The 8,074-nt window shown below is 43.3% G+C and overlaps 1 pseudogene; it reads left to right on the forward strand.

Moving 5' to 3' along the window:
* Positions 1–271: 271 nt before the first annotated feature.
* LOC105479322 (NADH dehydrogenase [ubiquinone] 1 alpha subcomplex subunit 5 pseudogene) lies at positions 272–6,833 on the forward strand (annotated as a pseudogene).
* The last annotated feature ends 1,241 nt before the right edge of the window (positions 6,834–8,074 follow it).

Genomic DNA, 8,074 nt, shown 5'->3' on the forward strand with positions numbered 1-8,074 from the left:
CATCCTCCTTCTGTCCCTCTCCCACAGGTCCTTCCCACAAGGAGAGGAAAGGAGGCTGCTTCCCTTCTAGTCTCAGCATCGAGGACCATCCTCGGTTCTTGTGGGCTATTTATCCACACACTGCCCAGTAAATGTGAGCAGAATGGAACCAGCTTTGCCCCACACCCAGGCCCGAGGACTTTGCATTGGTTCCTCCAGGACACCCATCTGAGGTCTGTGCCCAAAATCTGAAGGATAATTCCCCACCCTACTCATAGTCACAGGCTTTGCAATGACCCAACAGGAAGAGAATACGGAAGGTGCTAATGTAGAGCGCATGCAGCTGGGAGACCTCTCCAGGCTAATCGCAGCCCTGACCTCAAAAGAGCTCAAGGGCCCAAATCAGCTGCCCAGGACAGCTTGCTTTGCACAGAGAAAGGCTTCCCCATCCTTCCTCCAGCCAGCCAATACAATGCAGGAGGTAAGAGCTCTGATCCCAGAGCCCTTCAGGCTGGGTTCAAACCCCAGCTCAGCCACTTGGTAGCTATGTGCCCTTGGACATGCTCTTAACCTCCCCGTGCCTTTGTTTTCTCATCTGTACAATGAGGACAATACTAATAGCTACCCCATAGGATAGTCACGAGCAGTGTATGGGTTAATAAATGTTCCGTGCTTGGAGCAGTGCCTGACACATTATAAGGGCTACATAAGTAATTGGTTGATTATCATTGTTGTTATTGTTTTCTTAACCAAGAGAGACTATGGATATCAATCAAAGCAGACAAAAACCTAACATGCTGGGGGAGGTTCTGTGGAGGAGGGTGCCAAGGCCTGTTGGGTAAAGGACTGTCACCCTCCACAGGCAGGTGGCTCACCAAAGGGATTACATCAGGCGGAAATTGCCATTAATAGCAGTTCCCTCTTGGGCCAGACACAAGCCTACAGAGCACGAGGAAGTGAGAAATTTTACTATTGCAGGAGTGAGAAATATTACTACTGGGCAGAATTCCATTTTTAGAACCTGGGAAGTTATTTTGAGGGTTAGTGTTTTCATTTTTTTTAATAGCCTCTGCGCTCTAACAATACTCACGGCAAGAACTGCTCTGAGGAGAAACCAGGGCACAGTGGGGAGCCCTGCCAGTCTCTGTGGTTGCTGAGCAACCCCTCACCGCCAGCAGGGCTAGTGGAGAGCAAGGGTAGGCTCCGCACTCCCACACCCCTCCTCACAAGTGCCAGAACTCATTAGATAAGCCCCTCTCAAGGGTGTCTAGAAGAAGCAGCCTCATTTTCTTTTCAGCCCGGGCAGCTTGGAGTGAGGAAGGTAGGCCCGCAGGAAAAAGCACACCGAACAGCTGCAGGCCAGCCTCACTTTCGACAGCTACGTCAGGTTCCTACGGCTGCTGTCACAGATCCTCAAGAATTTGGTGGCTTAAAACAACAGAAATGGATTCCCTCATAGTTCTGGAAGGCAGAGAAGTTCAAAATCGGTATAACTGGGCCAAAATCCAGTTTCAGTCAGGCTGCACACCCCTCTGGAGGCATCATGGGAGAATCTGTGCCTGGCCTCTTCCAGCTTCTGGTGGCTGCCAGCATTCCCTGGCTTGTGGCCACATCACTCTAGTCTCTGCCTCTGTGGTCACATGGCCTTCTCCTCTTCTGTTGTGACAAATCTCCCTTTGCCTCTCTCTTAAGGGTATCTGCGATTGCATTTAGGCCCTGCTAGGATAGTCCAAAACTATCTGCCCATCTCAAGATCCTTAATCACATCTGCTATGACCTTTTTTCCATATAAAGTAACATTCACTGATACCAAGGGATTAGGATCCAAAGTCTTTGGGGATTATGATTCAGCCTACTACCCACGCTGACATCTTCCTCTAACAAAGCTGACCAGCAGCTCACCGCTCCACCCCCTGGCATCCTGGTCCTGTCACTCTTCACCACCTGGCACCGTACACCAGGCTCAGGATGATTGGGCACATGGTCCTGCCCCTGAGGCCCTACCCACCCTGGAGTTGTCTCTCACAGACCCACAAACAAGCCAAGCAAGGCTGGAGTTTCCTGGAGCAGCAGGGATGTTTAACTACACACTCAGGTTGTGGCAGCTCCCTCGAGGCCTCCAGTTACTGTCACAGAGGGAAATAGGGAGCTATAGACCAGAGGCCAGCACTGTAAAAATTTTATTTAAAAAAATCCTTTTATTATACTATACAAATTCAGTAAAGGAGTGGAAAAAAATAGAAAATGCAAAGCCTTTGGAATTCTAGCACCCAGAGATCATTTTAAAATTTGTTGTGCAAGCAACCTTCCTTCTAGACCTTTTTCTATTCAGATAGAACCATAGACTTACAGTTTTAAAAAACAGAAGTGGCATTATACATTCTGCTTTTCAACCAGGTTTTTTCAATAAATGATTTATTCTAGGTGCCTTTCATGGCAGTGCATAGAGCATTTCTTCTTACATCTTTTTAAAGGCTGCAGAGGATCCCCCCACCCCCCGCCCCACCATGTGGATGAGCCACGATTAAGTTACCCTGCTGATAAGCATTTGAATTGTTCCTAGTTTTGTAGCTGAAACTAATGTAGTGAGGTAATTCAGGGAGAGACTAATATCTGACTAGTTCACATCATTATAGGAGGCTCACAAAGACAAGGAGGCATTTTTCTCTCACCTCCATATACCACCTCAACAGTACCTCAAAGCAATGAAGCCTAGGATGAAGGAAGTCAGGACTTCTTCCCTCACTCCCAAGAAGAACTAACAAAATGTTGTTCTCTGAGGCAGAGCCTTACTGAGACAAAGAACCAGATGGTCTGCAAGGAGGAGGGACTCTGTCTTTGTGGAGAGGCTTCCACTGCAAGCACACAAACATCTCTTCTCAAACTGGCTCAGATAGAGAGAATGTATGGCCTCCAACATTAGAAAAGCCCAGAGGCTCGGTGAGATTCCGGGGTGATTTGATCTAGAGTTTCACAACATCATCAGGCTTTAGTTCATTTCTCTGTAATTGACTTGGCTCAGGCTTGCTCCGTAGATTAGCTTCATCCTCAAGCTCATTTTTATCCCTGCAGAAAACGAACTAGAGCAGTTCAGATCACATATCTATCTATGACATCTATAGGAAAAGAAGATCTCTGTCCTCATACATCCAACAGAACTGCATTATGATGGGAATACCTTAGGCCATGTGCCCGCCACCGAACCAACAGCTGTGGTGGGAGGATGAAATATTCGACAGAGTTAGTCTAGGTCACATGCTCCCCTCCAGTGTTGAGGTACAGATGGCTTTCCCAAAGTCAGAGGGATTTATTTTCCAACAAAAAGTGAGCTGTTAGAAGAGGGGAAGTGGGGATTTATGAGAGTTTTTGTTTTGTTTTGTGTTGTTTTGATGAAGTTTTGCTCTTGTTGCCCAGGCTGGAGTGCAATGGTGGAATCTCAGCTCATCGCAACCTCCACCTTCCGGGTTGAAGCGATTCTCCTACCTCAGCCTCCCAGGTAGCTGGGATTACAGTCATGCGCCACCACGCCTGGCTAAGTTTGTATTTTTAGTAGAGGCAGGATTTCTCCATGTTGGTCAGGCTAGTCTCAAACTCCCGACCTCAGGTGATCCGCCCACCTCAGCCTCCCAAAGTGCTGGGATTACAGGCATGAGCCACTGTGCCCGGCCTATGAGAGCTTTTAAGGGTGTAAGGGCTTAGAGAGAAATAAGTGAGTTTACTGGACTGTATAAACTCCACACCCCAAGTGCCTATAGAATCCCAAGGGGATTAAGACAAAACACTACCCTATGGAGGAAAAAATTCACACTGACTCCCCCAAAATGCACCATAAACACCCTGATGTGTGGTGTTTATCCTTATTCTATAATAAATTCCTAGCGATGGAATTGCTGAGTCAAAGGGCTTGAGTATTTCAAACTTTAATCGATATTACAAAATTGCCCTCCAAAAACGTTTCTACCAATTTTTCCTTCCAACTATACAGGCTATGAAAATGCCCATTAACCCACACCTTGTCAATACTAAATATTATTCATCTTTTAGCTGAGCACAGTGGCTCACACCTGTAATCCCAACACTTTTGGGGAGGCTGAGGCAGGAAGATCACTTGAGGTCAGGAGTTCTTGACTAGCCCGGCCAATATGGTGAAACCCTGTCTCTACAAAAAATACAGAAAATTATCTGGGTATGGTGGTGCATGTCTGTAATCTCAGCTACTTGGGAGGCTGAGGCAAGAGAATCACTTGAACCTGGGAGGCGGAGGTTGCAGTGAGCCAAGATTGTGCCACTGCACTCCAGCCTGGGTGACAGAAGGAGACTGTCTCAAAAAGAAGAAGAAGGAGAAGAAGAAGAAGAGGAGCAGGAAGAGGAAGAAGAAGAAAAAAAAATATATATATATATATTTCATCTTTTTAATGTTTGCCATCCTGATAGATTTAATTTGATTTTTTTAAACTATGGGGGAAGGTGAACATCTTTTCATACATGTAGTAGCTAATTATAATACTTTTTCTATGGATTACTTGCTCCTGGCTTTTTTTGTATTTTTCTGATGGGGTGTTTATCTTTTTCTTGTTGATGTGGAAAAGCTCTTTGTAGATTAGAGATACAAACCCTTTGTTTTATCTGTTGCAAGTATTTTCCCCAGCTTGTCCTTTGTGCTTTGACTTTGTATACAGAGCTTTTGTTGTCCAGAACATTACAAATTTTATGTAATTAAATGTATTAGGCTTTTCTGAGTTTCTTCTTAGAAAGGTCTTCCCCACTCTAAAATAAAAAAAAATAGTCACTCCTGTTTTCTTTCATGTCTTCTGTGGTTTCTTTTTATATTGAAATATTTTTTCTATCTGGAATTTGTTTTATATTATAGATGTGAGGCAGGATGACTTAGCTGTTTTTTGTTTTTTGTTTTTTTTAAAAGAGACAGCCGCTTAGGATGTAGGGACTTTTTTTTTTTTTTTTTTTTTTTTGAGACAAAGTCTCACTCTTTCACCCAGGCTGGAGTCCACTGCAACCTCCGCCCCCCAGGTTCAAGTGATTCTCCTGCGTCTGGGTCATTTTTGTATTTTTAGTAGAGACGGAGTTTCACCATGTTGGCCAGGCTGGTCTGGAACTCCTGACCTCAGGTGATCCACCGCCTCGGCCTCCCAAAGTGTTAAGATTACAGGCGTGAGCCACGGCCCCCAGCCGGATGTAGGGACTTTTAAGATTCCAGAGTCTCTGCAAGTTCCCTGTGGTTCTGATATTTGTTAACATCTTGTTTCCAGGGAGCAATGAGAAGGAACTAGAAGGAAGGCTGGTGCTTCTCCTCAAGTCCAGGGACAGCCAGGAAAGGAGGACCCAGTGAGAGTGGGACATATTCCTCAGACGATGTTAGGAGGATGGATGCAGGGCCTAGAAGAGGGGAAACAGGCTGAGCCCCTGCAGCAAAGAAGAAGGAAGGCAGGAAGAGTCGCTCTTCGCTTAGGAAGAATCCAGGGAGCAAGAGAGAAAGACCCTAGTAGCGGCCACCGCACCCCATGGACCCGATACCAGGGAGCATTCTGTTCTTTACTCTCTGCATTCCAATCTTCCAGCCTAACTGGGTGGGCTCATTAGCGTGTGTTCCACACATTTTTTTTTTTTTTTTTTTTGAGACGGAGTTTCACTTTTGTTGCCCAGGCTTGAGTGCAATGGCATGATTTCGGCTCACTGCAACCTCCACCTCCCAGGTTCAAGCAATTCTCCTGCCTCAGCCTCCCAAGTAGCTGGGATTACAGGTGTGAGCACCCATGCCCAGCTAATTTTTGTATTTTTAGTAGAGATGGAGTTTTGCCACATTGGCCAGGCTGGTATTGAATCCCTGACCTCAGGTGATCCACCTGCCTCGACCTCCCAAAGTGCTGGCATTACAGGAATCAGCCACCACACCTGGCCATTCCACAAATATTTTTTGTGCCCCTACTCTGAGTCCAAGAAAGCATCACTGCATCCTACTCTGGTCATAATGGAAGTTGGGACTAATGGCCCTGAGACAAGAAGAAGAATGCTGTGGGGAATCTGCCATGCTGCAAGAGGCAGGAATTCATCTTTTTTTTTTTTTTTTTTTTTTTTGAGACAGAGTCTTGCTCTGTTGCCCGGGCTGGAGTGCAGTGGTGCAATCTCGGCTCACTGCAACCTCTGCCTCCCGGGTTCAAGCAATTCTCCTGCCTCAGCCTCCTGAGTAGCTGGGACTACAGGCACCCACCACTACACAGAGCTAATTTTTGTATTTTTAGTAGAGACAGGGTTTCACCATATTGGCCAGGCTGGTCTTGAACTCCTGACCTTGTGATCCACCCGCCTCAGCCTCCCAAAGTGCTGGGATTACAAGCGTGAGCCACCGTGCCTGGCAGGAATTCATCATTTTGGAAAGACTTCCTTCAAACATGTCATTTAAAATTTCGTTCTTCAGATCTGAAAAAGTAATCACCCGACTCTGTTAGATAAAAGAAAATGGGTGGGTTCATTGGTGCTGTCATGGCGGTGTGCTGAAGAAGAACCCGGGATTTGTGAGACTGGATGTATGCAAGAGTCCACTGGAGAGGCTGAGAATACTGCATGCAAAGATTCTTGATGTTATTAAGCAAAACCCTAAAAATGCAACATACAGAAAGTATACAGAACAGATTACAAATGAGAAGCTGGTTAAAATAGTTAAATGGTTAAAGCAGAACCAGATGTTAAAAAATAAGAAGACTGACTTCAAGGTTGCCAAAGAGGTGATTCTTCAGGCTCAAAATGAATGAAGTCTGGCGAAAAAAATAATGCAGTGGAAACCATGGGACTTCTTAGCAGAAGAGCCTCCTGCCAATCAGCGGAAATGGCCAATATAATCATTAAATGATTTTGGTGGGTTGATGGGAAACTGGTGTAATTAAGTGTTCTGGTATATTAAAAGTACATCCACATTATTGATATTTTACAATCAAGAAAACCAATACAGAAAATATTTAGATGTTAAAATTGGTGGTAACAGCAACACAATCTTGTGAATCAATTTTTGATTTGTAAATTATTCCCACAAATTATTTCAAAGATGATATTTCTTCAAACATAAAACTTGTGGGAAGATTTGAAAATTAATTAGAAAAATTCCTACAGATCGTCAATGCAGAGGCCAAAATCAACAAAGTGGTTTCTTTAGTAGTCTCTTCAATATATCATTTAATTTTTTTATTATCCTGACAAAGAAAGGGCCCTTAATTATTATAGTCTAAACAAATTTGTAAGTCACTGTTTGAAGTAAATTAGTAAGAGTGGATATTTTCAAATGTGATAAAATAGTACAAGTGGCTGATGATAAAATTGGAAGTTATAGTTAACCTGGTTGGCTGTGATCTTATGTATAAAAGGAAAATTTAAATATATTATGAGATACCGATTACAAAAATCCATAGTAAATGTCATTTTATTTTAATCTTTATTTGAATTATTATTCCATTTACTCTGTTTTCATGTAATCTTAATTTTATCATACTTTGTTGTTACTCTATTATTTTTGGAAACCATCAAATTAGAATTTATTATACAGTTGAAGAAATTCATTTAGTACTTGCAAGAAAGATTTCTTGCATAGAGGTAGTTGTGCAAGAAATTTTCCTCTGTTTGCCTTTAAGGAACTTGGCTTTCTGGCCCTTGGCCTTTAATTTTCTTGATCAACCCAACTACATCAGAATAGGGGTAGAATTCTCATAAAAAAAGAGATATTAAGAGTTCTCGAAGTTTATCTGGCATATGGATAAGCTTATATTCAAAATATCTTAGTCATGCGGCTATAAATTCAAAGTAGAATCACTAAGTAGTTTGTATTAAGTTCCTGATATGAGCGTAGGTGGGTATGAAAACAAGACAAATGCTGTTCAAGGAAAAAAGTTGGCAAGCTTAAGGTTAAACAAAAGTAAAATTACTTTTCACGTGTTCTCACCTTTTCTTCCAACCTCCCTATCATTTCTAAATTCCTGTTAAATTGAACTTGGTATCTCTTTCCGTCATAGATAGGACTTTTGTGGGTTGTGTGCACGTGTGCATGCACATATTTGCATATATTTGTATATTTTGCTCTCTTGTGGCGAAA

This window comes from Macaca nemestrina, chromosome 1 (genome assembly GCF_043159975.1).
Source record: "Macaca nemestrina isolate mMacNem1 chromosome 1, mMacNem.hap1, whole genome shotgun sequence".
Lineage (NCBI taxonomy): Eukaryota > Metazoa > Chordata > Mammalia > Primates > Cercopithecidae > Macaca > Macaca nemestrina.